The following is a 19113-nucleotide window of genomic DNA, read 5'->3' on the forward strand; positions in this document are numbered from 1 at the left end:
AATCAATGTTGGAAATCTAATAGCAGCAGAAAAATAGCTCTTTTTAAATAGAAATTCTAGCTCTGGTAACGAAGATTCTGATCCCGGCCTGTATCCAGTCCCTTGCTGTGTCACCAAATTAAAGAAAAGCTGGGCATGTTTCCGGAAGCCATTGCTTACGACACTGCTGAGATTTTGAGTGGTTTTGTAAAGGATTCTACTTCTGAGAAGTGTAAATTTACCCTAAAAAGGGCAAGGAAACAAAGGGCATCAGGAATGTATGTTTTTTTGGATGAGGCAAGAAAAGGGAGTAGCATTGTCCCCCTTGGATAGCCCCTGTTCAATTGCAGGTCAGAAAGCAAAACTCTCCTGCAAGAATATCCAAAAAAGATTGTGTTTCACTTCATAAGTACAGTTGTGTGGCAATTAAATGATGACCCTAAAATTTCATAAAAGCAAAGAACGCTGAACAAAAAAGTGTGGGAAATACGGCTGTATCTGAGAAAATGGCTTTGAATGAAGGAAGACAAAAATTGATCGGTCGAGAGAAAAGGCCCTGTTTCCCCCTAGTTTGGAACTTCTCTCACAACTACTGGAATAGAAAAGCTAAACAAATGGTGTTCTATTGTTGCAAAGGAGACTGAAGTGAGGCCATTTTCTCCAGATAAAAGAAAATGGTCATGTCAGGAGTGGGATTTGAAACCACGTCTCTATGCAGAAACCAGAACACCCAAGAGAGAGGAAAAAAGAGTCTTAAAATGGGCACTTTGGACCAGTCCCAAATCCTAACGCTACAAAGAATGTGACTTATCAACCCTAGTTTTCATTAATATTTGATGACACTCTTTAGGGAGGCCAAGATGGCACATCTCTTTCAACTCCTAGAGACCTTCTCCAGCACAGCTGATTTTTAGGCACACTCACCCGGACCTAAATTTACACGTTTCCTGGAGTTCCATGAGTTCTGCGGTGTTGGAATCTCCCTGCTCACGTTTTAAGCGAACAAAAGATGGGTGCTGGCATTCGGAGACCCTCAAAATCCTGCCCTGGGGGACAGACAGTTAAGCAACCAGCATCCACAACCTCTACCATGATAGCATCCTGTCTGGCAACAACTCACTTATCAATAGCTGGGGTCTGAAATCCTCATTTCTTTGTTGTTCTATCACTGTAGTCTCCACTTTCCTATTGCTTGTCTGTATAATCTCTGTCTGGTTCTGTGATTGTTTCTGTCTGCTGGATAATTAATTTGTTGGGTGTAAAGCAATTCAGGTGGTGGGGTATAACTGGTTAGATAATCATGTTACAATATGTTAGGATTGGTTAGTTACATTTCAGTAAAATGATTGGTTAAGGTATAGCTAAGCAGAACTCCAGTTTTACTATATAGTTTGCAGTCAATCAGGAAGTAAGGGGGGGAATGGAATGGGGGTAGGGGAATTGGAGTTATGTTTTGCTAAGGGGGAAAGAGAAAGAGGGACACAGACAAGCCTCTGTGGTGTCAGAGCTGGGAAGGGCGATACTGAGGAAGAAAATTGGAATCATTGCTTGCTGGAAGTTTACCCCAATAAACATTGAGTTGTTTGCACCTCTTGAACTGCGGGTATTGCTGCTCTCAGGTCATACGAGAAGGACCAGGGAAGGGGGGCGTGATGGGATAACCCCTCTAAGAAGTACGTCTTTCAGGGTGTGAAAAACCCTGGAATCAGTATAATTAAGCTGCCCTAAGCCATGGTTAGATAGTGCTAAATGAAAGGAAAGATTGTTCTGTCAATGTAGCTATTACAGGGATGGAAAACCCCTCCACTCACTATAGCAACTGTCTACTCCACAGTGCTAGAGCAGTGTCACAGCAGCATTTTAAGTGTAGACAGCCTCAGAGTGAGACCAGGTCTGGCTCTGTGGATGCTCAGGCACTACAAGAGCAGTGACAATACACGAATGCTTCCGTAGTTGGCAGGATTCAAACTTGCCTGGGGAGACCCCAATGGATTTCTAGTCCATCGCCTTAACCACTCGCCTGCAACTACTTGATGTATAGGTGCTTCACTACACAATGATTCTGTTCTCACTGAATTGTCACTTCAAATTGCTCAGACCAGCTCCCCCAGCACACTCCTGGCTGTGCATTAGTGTAAGTGTGTCCATGGCTGAACAACAAGAGTTCCTGCCCATTTCCCTTCTGGCTGGAGCATGATTAGAGTGTGTTTGTGGTTAACGACATTGCTATAGATTGTTGTTCAGTCCCCACACTGACAATTCAGACCGTCCCGTTCCTATTCGAATCTCCACCAGATCATGCCAATAGCCGGAGTCAGGATTTCTCTGGGGCACTGAAATGTTTCAGGGGGTTGGTGCATGAACTCAGCCTTGCATCCATCCCTGATGTTTCATGGACTAACAACAGCAGCGTAAAGAAAGAGCTGATCCAATATCTCACTGTCAGAGGTTAAGGTGGCCTCGTCCCGTCTGCCTGACCATTGCCATTGCAGGAGAGAAGGTTTCAGTGGAATCGAATGCCCTGGCTCAAACAAGAGACACAGGGAGGTTTTGCTGTTCATGGATCTGTGCAAAGGAAATTGTGTCTGTATGAAATTGAGGAGGGAAATGAAACGTCCACGTGGTGGCCCAACGCCCTAAGGAATGTGGGCGGTGGACTCCGGCTGGGAAATGATTTCACAGGATCAGTGTATTGCCCTGATTAAAAGCTATGGCTAAAAGGCAGCCACTGTTGTCAGTACCTGAACCTGTGTAGGGACGCCCGAGTGGATATCAAGTCCATTGCCTTAACCAGGGGTAGTCGATTATTTTATCAAGATTCAAATTTCTTGGTCAAGGTATAGTCAATGTATAGACGCCAGAGAAAATAAGACACTGATGCTAATAAGAATATAGAAATATTTTGCAGTCGCTATGGGCATAACTATGATAATTGTTTTGTGTTTCACTCTTTATATATGGCACCACCTTCCTTCCCTTTAGACTTCTAGTTTACCAAGGGTAAAACTAAACATCTCTTCAGATACCAGGGAGTGTTTTTGTTCATTCCTGCTAGCTACACAGGGATTTGATGTAGCTGCTTTCAATCCTCTGGCTCTGCCGGGTTAAGTAACATTTCAGGCTGTCACTGAACTGAAGGAGGGAGATCATTTTTTGACAGGTTACGCCTCCTCTTAAAGGTGTTTGTCTGGCAGCCTTGGTTCCCAGGTCTCTCCTGAGGGAAGAGAGTTTCTTTGCAAAATACCAAACCTTTTAACAGAGCGGAGGGAAAGGCAACGGCCGCATGATGAGGCCAATATGTACCACAACATGATTCTTTTATGTGGGATGACTCTGAACACTGACTGATCTGCACTCTCTTGTGTTTGAAGAGATGTTTAGTTTTGCACTTGGGAACCTATAAGGCTGAAGCAACGTTATGGATAGTGACACTGCGATTGAAGGGTGATTTAAGGTTGTAAAAATTGTTAAAAACACTGAGCTGCCCTGTCCCAGCCTCTGTTCCCCTGGGGGCCCTGCATGTTTGACTCTAGAGCAGGCCGGGAGCAGCAGCTGAGGCAGAGGACACCTGGGCTGGGCAGATAGGAGGGAGTTTAGCAAGTGGAAATGGTAAAACTGCAGTGAAGTATTACCTTGGACTCGATGGCATTTCTCCATTGGTCTGTCTGCTTTGGGTCAGGGACAATGACACATCCTGCTGCATTTGTCATTTCAAAGGGGGGTTTAGGATTTTCATTCTCAGACACGGTGCACAAAGCAGGACTCAACCCAGGGTGCAAACGAAATGAGCCCCTCACAGGTTCTGGCAGCCACAATGAGCATTTGGTGCGAGAGCTCAGACCTGCCCCTGTCCTAGAGGGAGGCAGGGTGTCTACAAGAGGCTTGGACCACTGATCTATCAGCGCCTAACTCCCAAACTTTCAGTAACTCTATCGTCAGTGCCTGTGAGTGTAATTTAAACCATGAGAAAAACCACACTTGGCTAGACCAAAGGCCCATCTAGCTCTGAATCTTGTCCTCTGACAGTACCCAATAGCAGGTGCCCCCAAAGCCACCACTGGGAGTTGAACCCACGATCACCTGTTTACAAGGCAGGTGCTTTAGCTAGCTAAACCATGGTCCCTGCCTGGGTGTAAGATATAGTGTCTGCCCACACCTGACTCTCTGCAATCTCCACCAGGACCTGACAAGCTTTACTTGTGTTTGGATTCTGCAAAGCAGAGGAGCAGGTGACGTTTTCCTTGCAAGCTGTGTGTGTGAGTGAATCTTTGGCCAGGTCTGCACTACAAAGTTGTTTCAGCAGAAATATATTGCTCGGGTGTGTGAAGAACACACAACGCTCCCTCGGTCGGCAGCTTGGTGTGGCTGGTGTACACACTGCAATGCCACGTCTGGCGACAAAACTGCCCTGTTTTGGTGACAAAATAAAACCACTTTGATGAGAGGCCTAGAGCTTTTTGCAGCAAACTTACAGTGACAGAGTGCCAGTGTAAATGCTGCTGGTCATTAAATCACCATAACTGGCCTCCGCCAGTATCCCACAATGCCTGCCGTGAACTCACCTGCCCTGCATTCCTGCTACAGAGGCTGGGCCCCTCCCCTTTCCTAGCTCCAGGAAGTTCTGACAGCTGAGCCTGCTGCTCTGCTCCGGCAGCCAGGAGCAAATCACTGCCGTGGAATGCTGCTCTCCGGCCCTGCGAACACAGAGCAGGGGGCGGGAACTTCCATACATGGGGGGGCCACCGGCATCTGAACTGTGACACCCCATGACACCCCTTCCCTCGAGGAGGCTCTTACCTTCTAAACAGGGACGGCTGTTTTCTAGTAAAATCAGTAAAAGGGAGGGAGAAAATTCGAAAGAGGTTCCTCCTGGCGCTCACATCCGTGAACCCAAATACTCTCTCAGTCCTCAAAGAGAGACCTGGAGAAGGAGACTTGCTGAAGCAAAGCCACAGGGGTCTCTGAGGTTTCCCTGGCCCCTCGCCCCTGTCCTGCCTGGCTGATGTCAGCATCTCTCTGTGAGGTCACCACCTCCCCACCGCCTTTGACCAATAGTCTGAGGTCCTGCAAAAGGCCTTTGTGATGTCACTGCCACACCCCTCCCTTGCTGTGCCAATGTCCTGCCCCTGGCCAGGCACTTTGCAGGTTTGAGCTACTCCCTGTGGATCACCCCACTCAAGGAGCGTTCGTTCTAGGCAGCAAGCCGGCTAGACAGGTAAACATCAGACGCTGCTCCCAATGCTACACTCAGTTTTTCAGAAATTATGGCCAGAAGAGACCATTAGAGCATCTAATCATATAATCATAGAATATCAGGGTTGGAAGGGACTTCAGGAGGTCATCTACTCCAATCTACTGCTCAAAGCAGGACCAATCCCCAACTAAATCATACCAGCCAGGGCTTTGTGAAGCCTGACCTTAAAAACCTCTAAGGAAGGAGATTCCACCACCTCCCTAGGTAACCCATTGCAGTGCTTCACCACCCTACTAGTGAAAAAGTTTATCCTAATGTCCAACCTAAACCTCCCCCTCTGCAACTTGAGACCATTACTCCTTGTTCTGTCATCTTCAACCACTGAGAACAGTCTAGATCCATCCTCCTTGGAACCCCCTTTCAGGTAGTTGAAAGTAGCTATCAAATCCCCCCTCATTCTTCTCTTCTGCAGACTAAACAATCCCAGTTCCCTCAGCCTCTCCTCATAAGTCATGTGCTTCAACCCCCTAATCATTTTTTGTTGCCCTCTGCTGGACTCTTTCCAATTTTTCCACATCCTTCTTGTAGTGTGGGGCCCAAAACTGGACACAGTACTCCAGATGAGGCTTCACCAATGTCTAATAGAGGGGAATGATCACATCCCTCGATCTGCCGGCAATGCCCCTAATTATACAGCCCAAAATGCCGTTAGCCTTCTTGGCAACAAGGGCACACTGTTGACTCATAGCCAGCTTCTCGTCTACTGTAACCTCTTGGTCCTTTTCTGCAGAACTGCTGCCCAGCCATTCGGTCCCTAGTCTGTAGCAGTGCATGGGATTCTTCCGTCCTAAGGGCAGGACTCTGCATTTCTCCTTGTTGAACCTCATCAGGTTTCTTTTGGCCCAGTCCTCTAATTTGTCTAGGTCCCTCTGTATCCTATCCCTACGCTCCAGTGTATCTATCAATCCTCCCAGTTTAGTGTCATCTGCAAACTTGCTGAGGGTGCAGTCCACGCCATCCTCCTAATCATTAATGAAGATATTGAACAAAACCGGCCCCAGGACCGACCCTTGGGGCACTCCACTTGAAATTGGCTGCCAACTAGACATGGAGCCGTTGATCACTACCTATTGAGCCTGACGATCTAGCCAGGTTTCTATCCACCTTATAGTCCATTCATCCAGCCCAGACTTCTTTAACTTGCTGGCAAGAATACTGTGGGAGACTGTATCAAAAGCTTTACTAAAGTCAAGGGATAACACATCCACTGCTTTCCCCTCATTCACAGAGCCGGTTATCTCCTCATAGAAGGCAATTAGGTTAGTCAGGCATGACTTGCCCTTGGTGAATCCATGCTGACTGTTCCTGATCACTTTTCTCTCCTCTAAGTGCTTCAGAATTGATTCCTTGAGGACACGCTCCATAATTTTTCCAGGGACTGAGGTGAGGCTGACTGACCTGCAGTTCCCCGGATCCTCCTTCTTCCCTTTTTTAAAGATGGGCACTACAGTAGCCTTTTTCCAGTCATCCAGGACCTCCCCCGATCGCCATGAGTTTTCAAAGATAATGGCCAATGGCTCTGCAATCCCATCCGCCAACTCCTTTAGCACCCTCAGATGCAGCGCATCTGGCCCCATGGACTTGTGCTCGTCCAGTTTTTCTAAACAGTCCTGAACCACTTCTTTCTCCACAGAGGACTGGTCACCTTCTCCCCATACTGTGCTGCCCAGTGCAGCAGTCTAGGAGCTGACCTTGTTTGTGAAGACAGAGGCAAAAAAAAGCATTGAGTACATTAGCTTTTTCCACGTCCTCTGTCCACTAAGTTACCTCCCTCATTCAGTAAGGGGCCCACACTTTCCTTGACTTCCTTCATGTTGCTAACATACCTGAAGAAACCCTTCTTGTTACTCTTAACATCTCTTGCTAGATGCAACTCCAAGTGTGATTTGGCCTTCCTGATTTCACTCCTGCATGCCTGAGCAATATTTTTATACTCCTCCCTGGTCATTTATCCAATCTTCCACTTCTTGTAAGCTTCTTTTTTGTGTTTAAGATCAGCAAGGATTTCACTGTTAAGCCAAGCTTGTCGCCTGCCATATTTACTGTTCTTTCTACACATCGGGATGTTTTTTTCCTGCAACCTCAATAAGGATTCTTTAATCCTTTAGAGGATTGGAACTGATTTCAGTGAAGGCACATGTTTGCTAGGTTTTTATGCATTTGTGCAGGAAAACATTGAGGGTTTCCATTCATTTCAGGGATCCCTATCCAGTGGAACTCCTGAACATAATGGAAATGCCATTATTTTTGTTGAAGGAAGAGGTTTGTAAGGGGGCACTTGGATTTGAACCAAGGACCACTTGAACTGCAGTCAAACACTCTACCACTGAGCTATACCCCCATGGCTGTGTTGTAGGTAAGTCAGAGATCTTAAAGATTTTGAAGGACAGGCCCTGCCTCAGCAATCTCCTGTTCTGTTCCCAAACCACAGTGCTTTTAAAAATGGGTTTGATTAAACTTAAAGATCCATGTAAACAGCACAGCTTGCACACCCACCCACATAGCTTCCCCCAGTGACATAGCTACCACCTCTCGGGGAGATGGGTTAACTACACGGACGGGACAGCTCTCTCCCCTCCGCTTACAGCATCTTCATTATTTATGAATAGGTGGAAAAAAACCTCCTGAATGGACAGTAACCAATTTATCAAATATTGCTGGGTCTGCATTCAATATGGGTACCTGGTCGTATTGGCTGGATTAGTAGGAGCATTGCCGGCAGATCGAGGGAAGTGATTATTCCCTTCTATTCGGCACTGGGGAGGCCACATCTGGAGCATTGCGTCCAGTTTTCGCCCCCCCCCCCCACTACAGAAACAAATTGGAGAGTGTCTCGGGGAGGGCAACAAAAATGATTTGGGGGCCGGGGACTGTTGCGGAGCGGCTGCGGGCCGGGCTGCCCGGGGGGGGGGCAGGTGGGGCAATTTGCCCCAGGCCCTGCAGGGCCCCCATGTGAATACAGGATTCTAGAGTATTGCAACTTTTTTTTATGGAAGGGGCCCCCAAAATTGTTTTGCCCCGGGCCCCCTGAATCCTCTGGGCGGCCCTGCCCACTCCAGCCCCTTCCCTTGTTCTCCTCTCTCTGAGGCCCCACCTGTGCTCCACCCTCACTCCCATTTGGCCACTTCCCACCCCTGTTCTTCCACTGTGGCTGAGGCCTGCTGGTCCACCTTTCGCTCACTCCTCTCCTCCCCCAAGGCCTTCCTGCCTGCTGCTCGTGCCTCTCCATCCCCTACCCCAAGGCCTGCCTGCTGCCCCCACCTCTCTGCCCCTCCCCTGAGACCCGCCCTGCCCAAACCTCTCTACCCCCTCCCCTGACCTGCCCTGTCCACCACCCCCACCTCTTTGCCCCTCCCCTGAGATCCACTTGTCCACCTCTTTCCTCAGTCGTCTGTTGTTATTCCTTGAAACATCAAGGATGGAATTAAAAGCTGAGTTTACTCCAGGGTGAGGAAAGAAAGGAGCCACCAACCCCCTGACAAATCTCAGTGCCCCAGAGAAAACCTGCCCCCTGCTATTGCAATCACTGATGTGCTGGGGATATGGCAGGAAAGGGACTGTCTGAATGATCAAGGCAGGAAATGGACAACAATCTACAGCAACGTCATTGACCACAAACACACTCTAACCATGCTCCTGCCAGAAGGGAAATGAGCAGGAATTCTTGCAGTTCAGCCATGGACACACTTACACAATGGCACAGCATTGAGTGTGCTGTGAAAGCTGGTCTGAGGAAACAACTGGAATTGATCACTCAGTGAGAACAGAACTAGAGTGCAGTGAGAATAGTTGTGGCTGAGTGGTTAAGGCAATGGACTAGAAATCCATGGGGTCTCCCTGCACAGGTTTGAATCCTGCTGACTACGGAGAAAGTTGTGGTTCTTTAGTTTCAAGGGAGCTGGGTCTTGTCTCACTCTCAAGCTGTGTCTACACTATTGGGTAACGTGGCTTTAAAGTGTTTTAATTAAACAGCTGTTGCATGTCCACACTATGCCCCTTGTGTCACCAGAGCACATCCACGCTAGAATCTTGGATGGCCACAGAGAGCAGTGCACTGTGGGTAGCTGTGCAACTGGCTGCAGGGTGTTTTGGGAAGGGTTTGCAATGCCTCATGGGCCGGTACAGCATCACATGATGCAGGTTTCTCTATCCCACCGTTCCATGGGCATCTTACTAGATTGCCAGCTGCTTTTCAACTGCAGTGTGCATGGCGGGGTAGAGACTGTGTGTGTGTGTGTGGGGAGAGGGAGTGTGTCGGCACACTGTCTCTATGTTCAGACAGCTGCTGCAAGCAACCAGGCCTGAGGCAGGGGGAGGGGGCAGCCCCAACATCAGCCCCCGCTTCCCTCACTGGCTCAGCTCAGCACAGCAGCCTCTGTCACACGCACACACACACCGCTGCTGCTGAGCTCTGTGTCAGGGGTGCTGGAACAGGGGGTTTAGAGGGCTGTGGCCTCACCACTCTTAACTGGCTGTTAGGACAAATGATGGAGGGGGGAAAGGGGAGTCTTGGGGAGAGGCATTCTGTGGGTGTGGCCTCGGGGGGAGAGGCGGTGTGAGTGTGGGTCCTTGGGGAAGGGTTTTCATGGGAGTGCCACAGTTCAGACAATAGTGACCCCCCCACTGTAAGGAAGCTCCCGTCACTCCTGCTCTGTGTTCGTAGCGCGGGAGAGAGCAGCGTTCCAGGGCAGTGATTTGCTCCCCGGGGCTCCGCCAGGGGCGCTTGGGAGGCTGCAGGGAGCCCTGGGCCCTTTAAATCACCAGCCTGGGGAAGCCGGGCGGGGCTGGCACAGCATACCCGCTCTTGCCAGTACCTCATACCTGAATGTACCAGCTTACGTTCACTTCTGGAAGGTCCTCACGTGGATCAATAACTGGTTAAAAGCCAGGAAACAAAGGGTAGGAATAAATGGACAGTTTTCAGGATGCAAACAGGTAACTAGTGGTGTCTGTACTGGGACTAGTCAACATCTTCATAAACGACCTGCTGAACAGTGAGGTGACAAAATTTGTGGATGATCCAAAACTACAGAGGATAGTTAAGTCCGAAGCAGACTGTGAGGAGCTAAAAAGAGATTTCACAATACTAGGTGAAAGGGCAACAAAATGGCAGATGAAATTCAATGTTGATTAATGCAAAGTGATGCACATTGGCAAACATAATCCCAACTCTACATATAAAATGATGGGATGTAAAATAGCTGTTCCAACTCAAGTGAGAGATCTTGGAGTCACTGTGGATAGTTCTCTGCAAACATCCACTCAATGGGCAGTGGCAGGCAAAAAGCGAACAGAATGTTGGGAATCATTAAGAAAGGGATAGAGAATAAGAGAGAAAATCTTATTGCCACTGTATAAATCCATGGTACGCCCATATCTTGAATACTGCATGCAGATATGGTCGCTCCATCTTAAAAAAGATGTATTGGAATTGGAAAAGGTTCAGAAACGGGTATGGAGTGTCTGCCATGTGAGGAGAGAATAATAAGACTGGGACTTTTCAGCTTGGTGAAAAGCTGACTAAGGGGAAATATGCTAGAGGTCTATAAAATCATGACTGGTGTGGGGAAAGTAAATAAGGAGTGTTAATTATTCCTTCTCATCACACAAGAACTAGGAGTCACCAAATGAAATGAATAGGCATCCCGTTTAAAACAAACAAAAGGAAGTATTTTTTCACATAACGCACAGTCAACCTGCGGAACTCCTTGCCAGAGGAGGTTGTGAAGGCCAAGACTATAACAGGGTTCAAAAAAAGAGCTAAATCGATTCATGGAGGACATGCTCTGAGCCAGGATGGGCAGGGATGGTGTCCCTAGTCTCTATTTGCCAGGAGCTGGGAATAGGTGACAGGGGATGGGTCACTTGGCGATTCCCTGTTCTGTTCATTCCCTCTGGGGCACCTGGCTTTGGCCGCTATGGGAAGACAGGATACTGGGCTAGATGGACCCAGTATGACCCAGTCTGGCCGTTCTTACGTCCTTATGCTCCTTTCATAAGATGCCTGGGATTCTGCCTCACAATGTGTCCCTGAGGTCTCAGCCAAAATGCCCAGACAGGCAAACACTCTGGGCTCCTGAAGCCTCGGCCCCCCACCTAGTGCCTATGGCTCATCCCTGACTCTTGCTGCTGCTCCTTGCTATAGACTGTGAGAGGAGCGGAGGCAGCGCAGGAGCCTTCTGGAGACGCAGATCTGAGGCTTTGGGAGAGACATATTGTCTGAGACATCAGAGCGCTGCAAACCCTGCAACCACCCCCTCAATCCGGGGCCTGTTCCAGCCCTGAGTCTGGGCTGCCACGATCCCTCCCCCAGAGCAGGGCGCCCACAGATTACAGCCTGGAAATAGGCGTGTGAGACTAGCTCCTGTTCTCCCTGACAGGGCCTCCCCTAGACCAAGTGCCTCTCCCAAGCAAGACGTGTCTTCAGTGCCCCCCCCATATGTTAAAATTTTGAATATCTTATTTTTCATTGCATTTGTAGCTCAGCTCATGATTTTGACGCACAATTTCGACGCATGATTTTCTCTGTCATATAAGATGATAAATTTGCAGGCTAGGTTCTGTAAACCTGTATTTATTCATGCCATATATAAGCAAATAAAACAAATGCATTTTCTTTAAGCATATAGAAACTTTATAATTTTGACAGTAACTGAAATGTACTAACATCTAGCAATGGAGCACTCACCAGCACAGGGTGGGCCAGTATTAAATAGTGTTACAGTCGGAGACAGACAGCATTAGGATGTTAACCCCAGGCCCTTTGTTCAAAGGTCGCTTCTCTCGCCTTTCCCCCATGAACTGAAGCGCAGCATTACAGAGATCCAATGACTGACCAATGGCATTTCCAAGTGCTAAAATAGCAAGCGATGTCGGTCTCTCATTGGCCATCAGCGACTGAAGATGTGGTTTAATGAGCCGGAGCTTCAAGGCGAGGGTGGCTCTGTCCACTGCCTTCCATTGTGCTGCTGGGCACCAAGTCTCTGGTGGCCAATATGTGACGCTGGGAGAAGAGAGTGGGGTGGCAAGTGGCGGCAGGACTTTTGCCACCAGGGTCTAGCTGCCCAACTTCCTCCTGGTACTGCTGGCCCCCCGTCGCCTTCAGGAAACCCAGGAACTAAGGCAGGAATAGGGCGAGGAAGCAAGTGAAGCCGAGCAAGGAAGGCAACAGTGAATCTTGTCTTCATGGGCCGCTCGCAATGACGTCCTTTTTCTGTGCCACAGCTGACAACAACATCCCAGACAGAAAAGCAGGAGGCCAAAAAGAAACCGAGCAGCTGCTGAAGTAGTTCAGTTGGGAGCGTGCTAGACTAACAGGCTCTTCTGTCCCCCTGTGTGCACGGGTGGGATGTTTTCTGAAAGTGCAGCAGTTCCTTTAACTGCCACGAGTCCTTCATTTCAGGCTATGCAGCAGGAAAAGGCAGCATGGGCTTCTGCACCGAGTTGGCCCACCTGACCTTTCATTCTTCTCTTGCTCTTTGTCAGCAAGGGGAAGAAAAAGCAGCTCTCCCTCAAGCTGGAGTCACAAGGGCGACGTAAGGATGACTTCCTGAGTGCCCGCTCCAGTGCTCTGCTCTGCCAGCTGACCCTTCGAAGGGCTGCCACCACTTTCTCCAGGTTTGTCCATCGGTCTGTGCCAAGGTGAGCAACAACCAAGCAGATGGAGTTTCTGTAGTGTAGTAGTTATCTCGTTTGCTTAACACGCAAAAGGTCCTTGGTTCAAAACCAGGCAGAAACATGCTGGCTTCCTTTTCCCAGATCCCCTTGCTGTTCAGGAAGGCCTCCTCCTTCTCCTATTGGCCTGTCCGTGGGATAACTCCAACCCCCGCATGACAGAGGGTGCTGACAGCAGTGGAGAAAGCACCTTGGCGTCAGGCTGGAGAACCTAGAGGAGTGCGGCGTGTTACCTTTTGGAGGCTTGTGGCTTGGCCTCCTCTGCCCTGGGAGGTTGGCCGGTGGAGGCCGGCTCTTCCTGCTGGCCTCCTCTGCGTGACTTGCCAAAGGAGGAAGTGAGGCAGGAATGGGGCAAAAGAGGAAAGTCGAGCTGAGAAAGGCAGGGCAGAAGCTAAGCACATCATTGCGGCTAAGTGGGGTTAGTAGAGCGTCACCATTCGTTCTGCAAAGCCGGGGGAGGTGCGTTTGGCTGCTGGGAGGCAGAATCCTGTGCCTGCCTCTTGGCTTCCCAGGGGTGGCTCCTTGCAGCCAAGGAGAAGCGGGGTTCTAGGGGGACGGAAAAGCAGCAATGGCGAGGCTGAGTGGGCTCCTTTCTGGCCGACATGGTGGGTTGTGGTGGGTTTGGGAGTTGCCTGTAAGCCATAAGTGGACTTGGTGCAGTGAAAACCGCTGCTCCATTCTGGCTGACCTGGGGGCGCCATTGATGACATGGGAGTGGGGGCAGGGCGCTGGCTGTGAGCAAATGGGATCCAGGAAGCCCCATCCTGCCCCTCCAGGGGCCGAGTCTTCTTCTTCTCTCCTGCCCTGGGGAGCTCGGCCTAGAGCCTGCCCAGCATGCACTGCAGCTCGAGCATTAAGCCTTCCTGTGTGGCCTGTGCTGGAGCTGACCCTGGACCCCTGTGGGGCACTGTTGGGGGAAATCCCGACTGCAAATAATTCTGGCCACAAGATCAATCCATTGGGTCGAATGGGGCAAGCTGGAGGCCTGGTGCCTTAGTCCGTGGGACCAGCAGGTCAAGCCATTTTCCTGCATGTGGGGGGGGAGGCAGCCGCTGTGGTTCACCCTTCCTGCTCCCTGCGCTGCTGCACCCTAAAATCCCTGTCGGCTGGCAAGATGGGCTGGGAGCCTGGAGAGAGGAGGCAAAGGGGTGGCCCAAGCCCCCTTGGCCACTGCCCCTGCCCCAGGCAGCCCACAGAGACCTGATGCCTCCCCAAGCGACACACGGAGATGTGCCAGCAGCGCTAAGGCGGCTCCCTGCCCACTCTGCCCCCTCCCTCCCTGCCACACTGCTCCTGGAAGTGGCCAGCATATCCCTGCAGCCCTGAGTGCAAACGCCACAGCTGACCCGCCCCCGTATCCCACTGCCTAGGAGCCACTGCTGGAGGGGAGTGTGTGCCAGTCACTTTGGGAGCTGTGCTGCCCGAGGTAAGCACCTCCACCCCCGACTACCTCCTGCACCCCTACCCCTGCCTCAGCACAGAGGCTCTCTGTGTCTTGAACAAGCACTTTCAAGGATTGGCCAAGAACTTCTGCTCTGTTTCTGTGAAAGAGATACAAAAAAGGGAGCCCAACGTTTAGTTCGCAAGCACAAACTGGCAGGGCCAAGCCTGGATCTCTCAGTTACTCAGAAGGCTCTTCAGCCAGCTCTCCCCAAAGGCCAGTCTCTAGAGGCTTTTGTGACATGATGTACTTCAAAATAGCTCCCTGTAGCTCACATAGTCATCATTCATATATGGCTGTGATATGTCCTACCAACCATTCCATGTAAGTTATCATATGAAAAGTCATGATCTGCTGAAATCGGTTATTCTGTCCAAATATGTATAGCATGAGGGTGTGTGAAGTTATGCATTTTGCTGTATGGTTGTTACCGAAATAGGCTAAAATTTTGCTAGTGACCCCTGCCGAGGAGGGTGTTCAACAGCCATGAATCAGCAGAGGAATTGTAATTAAGGGATTTCCAATTCAGTGACAGATGCCCAAACACAACACTGTGGGGACCGCTCAAGTCTATGACTCAGTTGCACAAGACCACACCAGGAGGATTCCCCAACCTAGTGACTCAGCAGAGCCCACCCGGACACGTCTGGGCAAGTGTCTTCTAGACACTTGAACTAAGGATATAAAATAGGAGCCTGTGGCATCATGTTTTTGCCTTTCTCCTCCCCCACCTATGCTGGAAGCAGCAGGAATCCTGAGAAAATGAAGGTCATTTGAGGACAGTAATCCAGGTTTTAGGGGGAATTCTATGTATTAAGGAAGGTAACTTCCAGTAGGATGAGAAAATTGCTTGACCTAACTACTGCCTAGTGTACTAAGGTGTAAAGTTTAGATTTTGCTGCGGTCGTACAGTGCTTAGTGCTCTGCGTTCTGGCCTCAAGCGCCATGGATGCAAGTTGAGTTACGATGACCTTTTCCTTGTCTCCACATTTCTTCTGACACTTGTCAGAAAAAACAACTGGTTTCTTTTGCAAGCATTTGCATTGCAAGGCAGAGGCAGTCTTCTCTGTTTCCGCAAAAGATTTACCAAAAGGTGGGAAGAGCAGACACATTTGTTAAGGCACCACTGGGAGCTGCATCCCTAACCTCCACTTTACCTGGCAGGTGAATCACCCAAATTAGCCACGGTGCGACTCTCTGGGACTTTTCTCCCAACCGCTCCATTTTTCATCAATGACAATCAAAAGGAAGGTGACATGACATCTGTGTGTGAACATCTCCAGGGAATCACAAGGATGTGTGGCGCAGGCTCTCGTGTTGCAGCAATTGCAGTCGAAGCAACCGCCATGCCAATGTCAGTCATAGCAGCGTTTTCATCAACTCCAGGTTTGTGATTTGATTGTTTCCAATGCTTCTCTCCAAAGAAGCCTTTTCCTTAGCAAGCAATGGCTTGGATACCAAGGGAGGCCTCTTCTGTTTCCTAGGAAGACACAGGAAAATGTGAGCAGAGGAGACAAAAGCCATACACCCAGGCACCACCGGGAGTTGAACCCAGGATCTCCTGTTTACTAGACAGGTGCTTTAGCCAGCTAAGCCATGGTGCCTGCCTGAAGAAAGTATTTGCAACTGTTTCATTTGATGGTTCAAGTCAACACCCGCAAATTCTAAAGTACAGACATTCCCCATTTCCCTCAAGACTTGCAGACCTTCAGGTGTCTGGCTCTCTGTGCACAGAAAGCCACAGCTGAGTAGACAGAGGGCTTCTAACATGTGCCTCTCCCACCAGTCACTGTGATCAGATAATGGTTAGTGATCTGTGTTTCAGTCGCAGCAACCTCGGCTCAGTTCTGAGTCATGGTAACCTTTCCTTCAGCTCCAGACTTCTCATTTGCCACTTTCCACGTGTGGTGGGCTGTCTGCCCCAAACAAGCAGGAGAAAGATTAAGGCAGCCTTGAAGAGGCTGTGCAGAACCCAGCCTATCAAGAAAGGGCTTATTGGGAGAGCCAATCAGGAGAAGGCTTGCTGGAGCAGCCCATATATAAAGAGCTGCTCAGCACAGCAAGAGTTAGTCATTCCTTGGAGTTTGAGGAGGGAGGATTGGCTGCTGTGAAGGAAGGAAGGCAGGAGCAGGGAGGGCACCATGATCAGAGTAGTGCTGGGGTAATGGGTGCATGAGTGACCTCCTGGCTGACTACTGCCAGACTAAGGCCCTATACAAAGGTGGAGGAAGGTTCTAGGTCTGTTGGGAAATGGTCCAGGGAAACAGATGGCAGGGTTGGAGGTTCACACCTTTTGCCTCAGTAGCCACTGGCACAGGTGGCTACACCCTGGACTGCAGCCGGCCACTGAGGCAAGTGTCTGGGTAGTTTGGGGAGAGAACTGCAGGGGGGAGAGAACTGAGTGGGGCACAGCCAGAGGGCTGTGTCCATAAGAGGACACTGAAGTCCTGAGAGCAACATGGGTCCTAATGATAGAACCAATGGTGGCCAGATGCTACTAGATGAAGGCGCACCGGTGAACCAGAGCTAATTGCTAGGATGGTCAGCAGGAGGTGCTGCAGTGAGGCATGCCCCGTGGCACCAAGACTTAGCCGCAAGGAAGGCTCTCTGTCTTAAACAAGCACTTAGAAGGATTCTGCTGACAGATCTTTTCTTTTTCTGAAAAGAGCTACAAAAAAAGGAGCCAACAGACACACTAGGTACGGCAAGGAAGAACTGTCGGGCCAAGCCAGGCTCTCCTGGTTAGTAGGAAGGTTCTTCAGCCAGCTCTTCACAAAGATCACTGTCTAGAGACCTTTTAATAGCCACTGCAGATGTTCACCACAAAAGAGATGCCAAAATGGAGTTCTCCACTGTCTGCAGCCATCACACTACCAGGAGTTCTGTGCACAGAGAGGCCCCTGCTGGTGGCAAAAGGCTTTGGTAGAGACTCTTCTGACACCAGCCGTTCTCATATAGTGTTTAGCGCTCTGTGTTGTGGCTTCAGCATCCACAGATGCCAGTTGAATTGGGGGGCATTTTTCCTTTCTCCACATTTGTCTAATGGCTCCTTTCAACACTTGTCACCAAAAAGACCTGTTTCTTTTGCAAGCGATGTACAGCTAGGCAAAGGCAGTCTTCTCCATTTCCTCAAAAGATCACCAAGCTGTGGGGAGAGGAGACACATTCAGCCAAGCTGGATGCTGAATCTCCTCTTTATTCAGCAGGTGTCTGTGAAGGACACAAATCTACACTGTGTAGAGGTCAAGAATAGGAGTTTATTACACACCACGCTGGCGGAGTGGGCTTATTAGGCTCAGAGACTCTGTTAATTAATTAATTATAATAGAATATATAGATTTTCCATGGGTGGGGGAAAGTGACGGGGTAGGCAGTTCCACACCCCAGGACAGGTTTTGCAGCAAGACAAGATAGCACATTAGCCAATGATTAACAGATTAGATAATGTCTCCACCCATGGTCTCAAGTTAGCAAGTTAACATTTCATTAATACTTTGATAAAATGTTATTAGTATAAAATATATATGTTGAATTCTGATTTGGGATCCATAGGAATGGAGCAACTCCTTTGATTGTCCAACAGGTACATTCCTAGGGGTTAAAGCAAAGAAAGAGTGAAAGTATATGGCAATAAAGATTGTTTTCTGTGTGTCTTAAGCAGGGGTGGCTCTAGACCCCAGCGCGCCAAGCAGGCGCGTGGGGCGGCCCTTTCCTGGGGGGGCGGCATGTGGCTCCGGTTGAGCTCCCGCAGGCATGACTGCGGCGGGTCCCCTCTTCCCACGGCTCCGGTTGAGCTCCCGCAGTCATGCCTGCGGCAGATCCGCTCGTCCCGGGCTCCGGTGGATCTGCCGCTGGCATGCCGGCGGGAGCTCAACCGGAGCCGCGGGAAGAGGGGACCCGCCGCGGGACCGGGGAAGGGCGGCGCAGCGCACCCCGCTGCTTGGGGCAGCCTGATTTCTAGAGCCGCCCCTGGTCTTAAGGCAGGCATTGGTCCCGTGGAAGGGAGGTGGAAGGATGCCATATCTTATACTGACGTGCCAACTTTTCATAAACTCAAGGTTGGATCTGTGGGAAGAATGTCTCCCTAGAGAAGAAACAAACACAATAGGAATAGGGATTCTTTGTTCAGTCTGCAATTCTGAATAAGACACAATCATTTAGTTCTTAGCTCCAACACCTGGCAATTTGCTGACCGGGCCTATCTTAGCAAGCAAGGCTTTCTGTTTACCCCAGCTTTCTCTTAGCTGATCACGATTTCCTAGGCCTCTGGTCCTTGACCATACTCTGGACTTTGGGTCTGGAAAAGAGCTGGCACAATCCATAGACCAGGTTGTTATATAAAATGCACGTGCATTTGAACCCTTCACATACAGTAATGGCAAAGTTCTTGGTTCAGGCTTGTAACAGTGATGGAATAAACTGCAGGTTCAAATCAAGTCTCTGGAGTCTATTCAAAGCTAGGATGGGTCATTCAGTCATTTGTACAGAGCTTCAGTTTGTAGCAAAGTCCCTCCAGAGGTATGAAGCAGGATTGAAGACAAGATGGAGATAAGGCATCAGCCTTTTATAGTCTCTTGCCATATGGTCTTTGCTTTCTTTGTCCCAAGGACACTCTATCCAGCACGTGGCACAGAAAAACCTTAGAGTTCTCTCCATAGGCAGGTCCCTGCTACCTTGCTGAGTCACAAGGCGTATCTGCCTTCTCTCAGTGGGTCGATTGTATAGCTGATGGCCCTTAATGGGCCATCAAGCAGGCTAGACAGAA

The 19113-nt window shown here is 49.6% G+C and overlaps 2 non-coding genes and 1 pseudogene across 2 annotated transcripts; all 3 read right to left on the bottom strand.

Moving 5' to 3' along the window:
- LOC120381421 overlaps positions 1–19113 on the bottom strand; it is a 429094-nt pseudogene that overhangs the window by 88811 nt on the left and 321170 nt on the right.
- TRNAC-GCA lies at positions 7503–7574 on the bottom strand. The gene has a single exon. It is a non-coding gene; the product is annotated as a tRNA-Cys (tRNA).
- Positions 15879–15952, bottom strand: TRNAT-AGU. The gene has a single exon. It is a non-coding gene; the product is annotated as a tRNA-Thr (tRNA).

This window comes from Mauremys reevesii, linkage group 14, assembly GCF_016161935.1.
Source record: "Mauremys reevesii isolate NIE-2019 linkage group 14, ASM1616193v1, whole genome shotgun sequence".
Lineage (NCBI taxonomy): Eukaryota > Metazoa > Chordata > Testudines > Geoemydidae > Mauremys > Mauremys reevesii.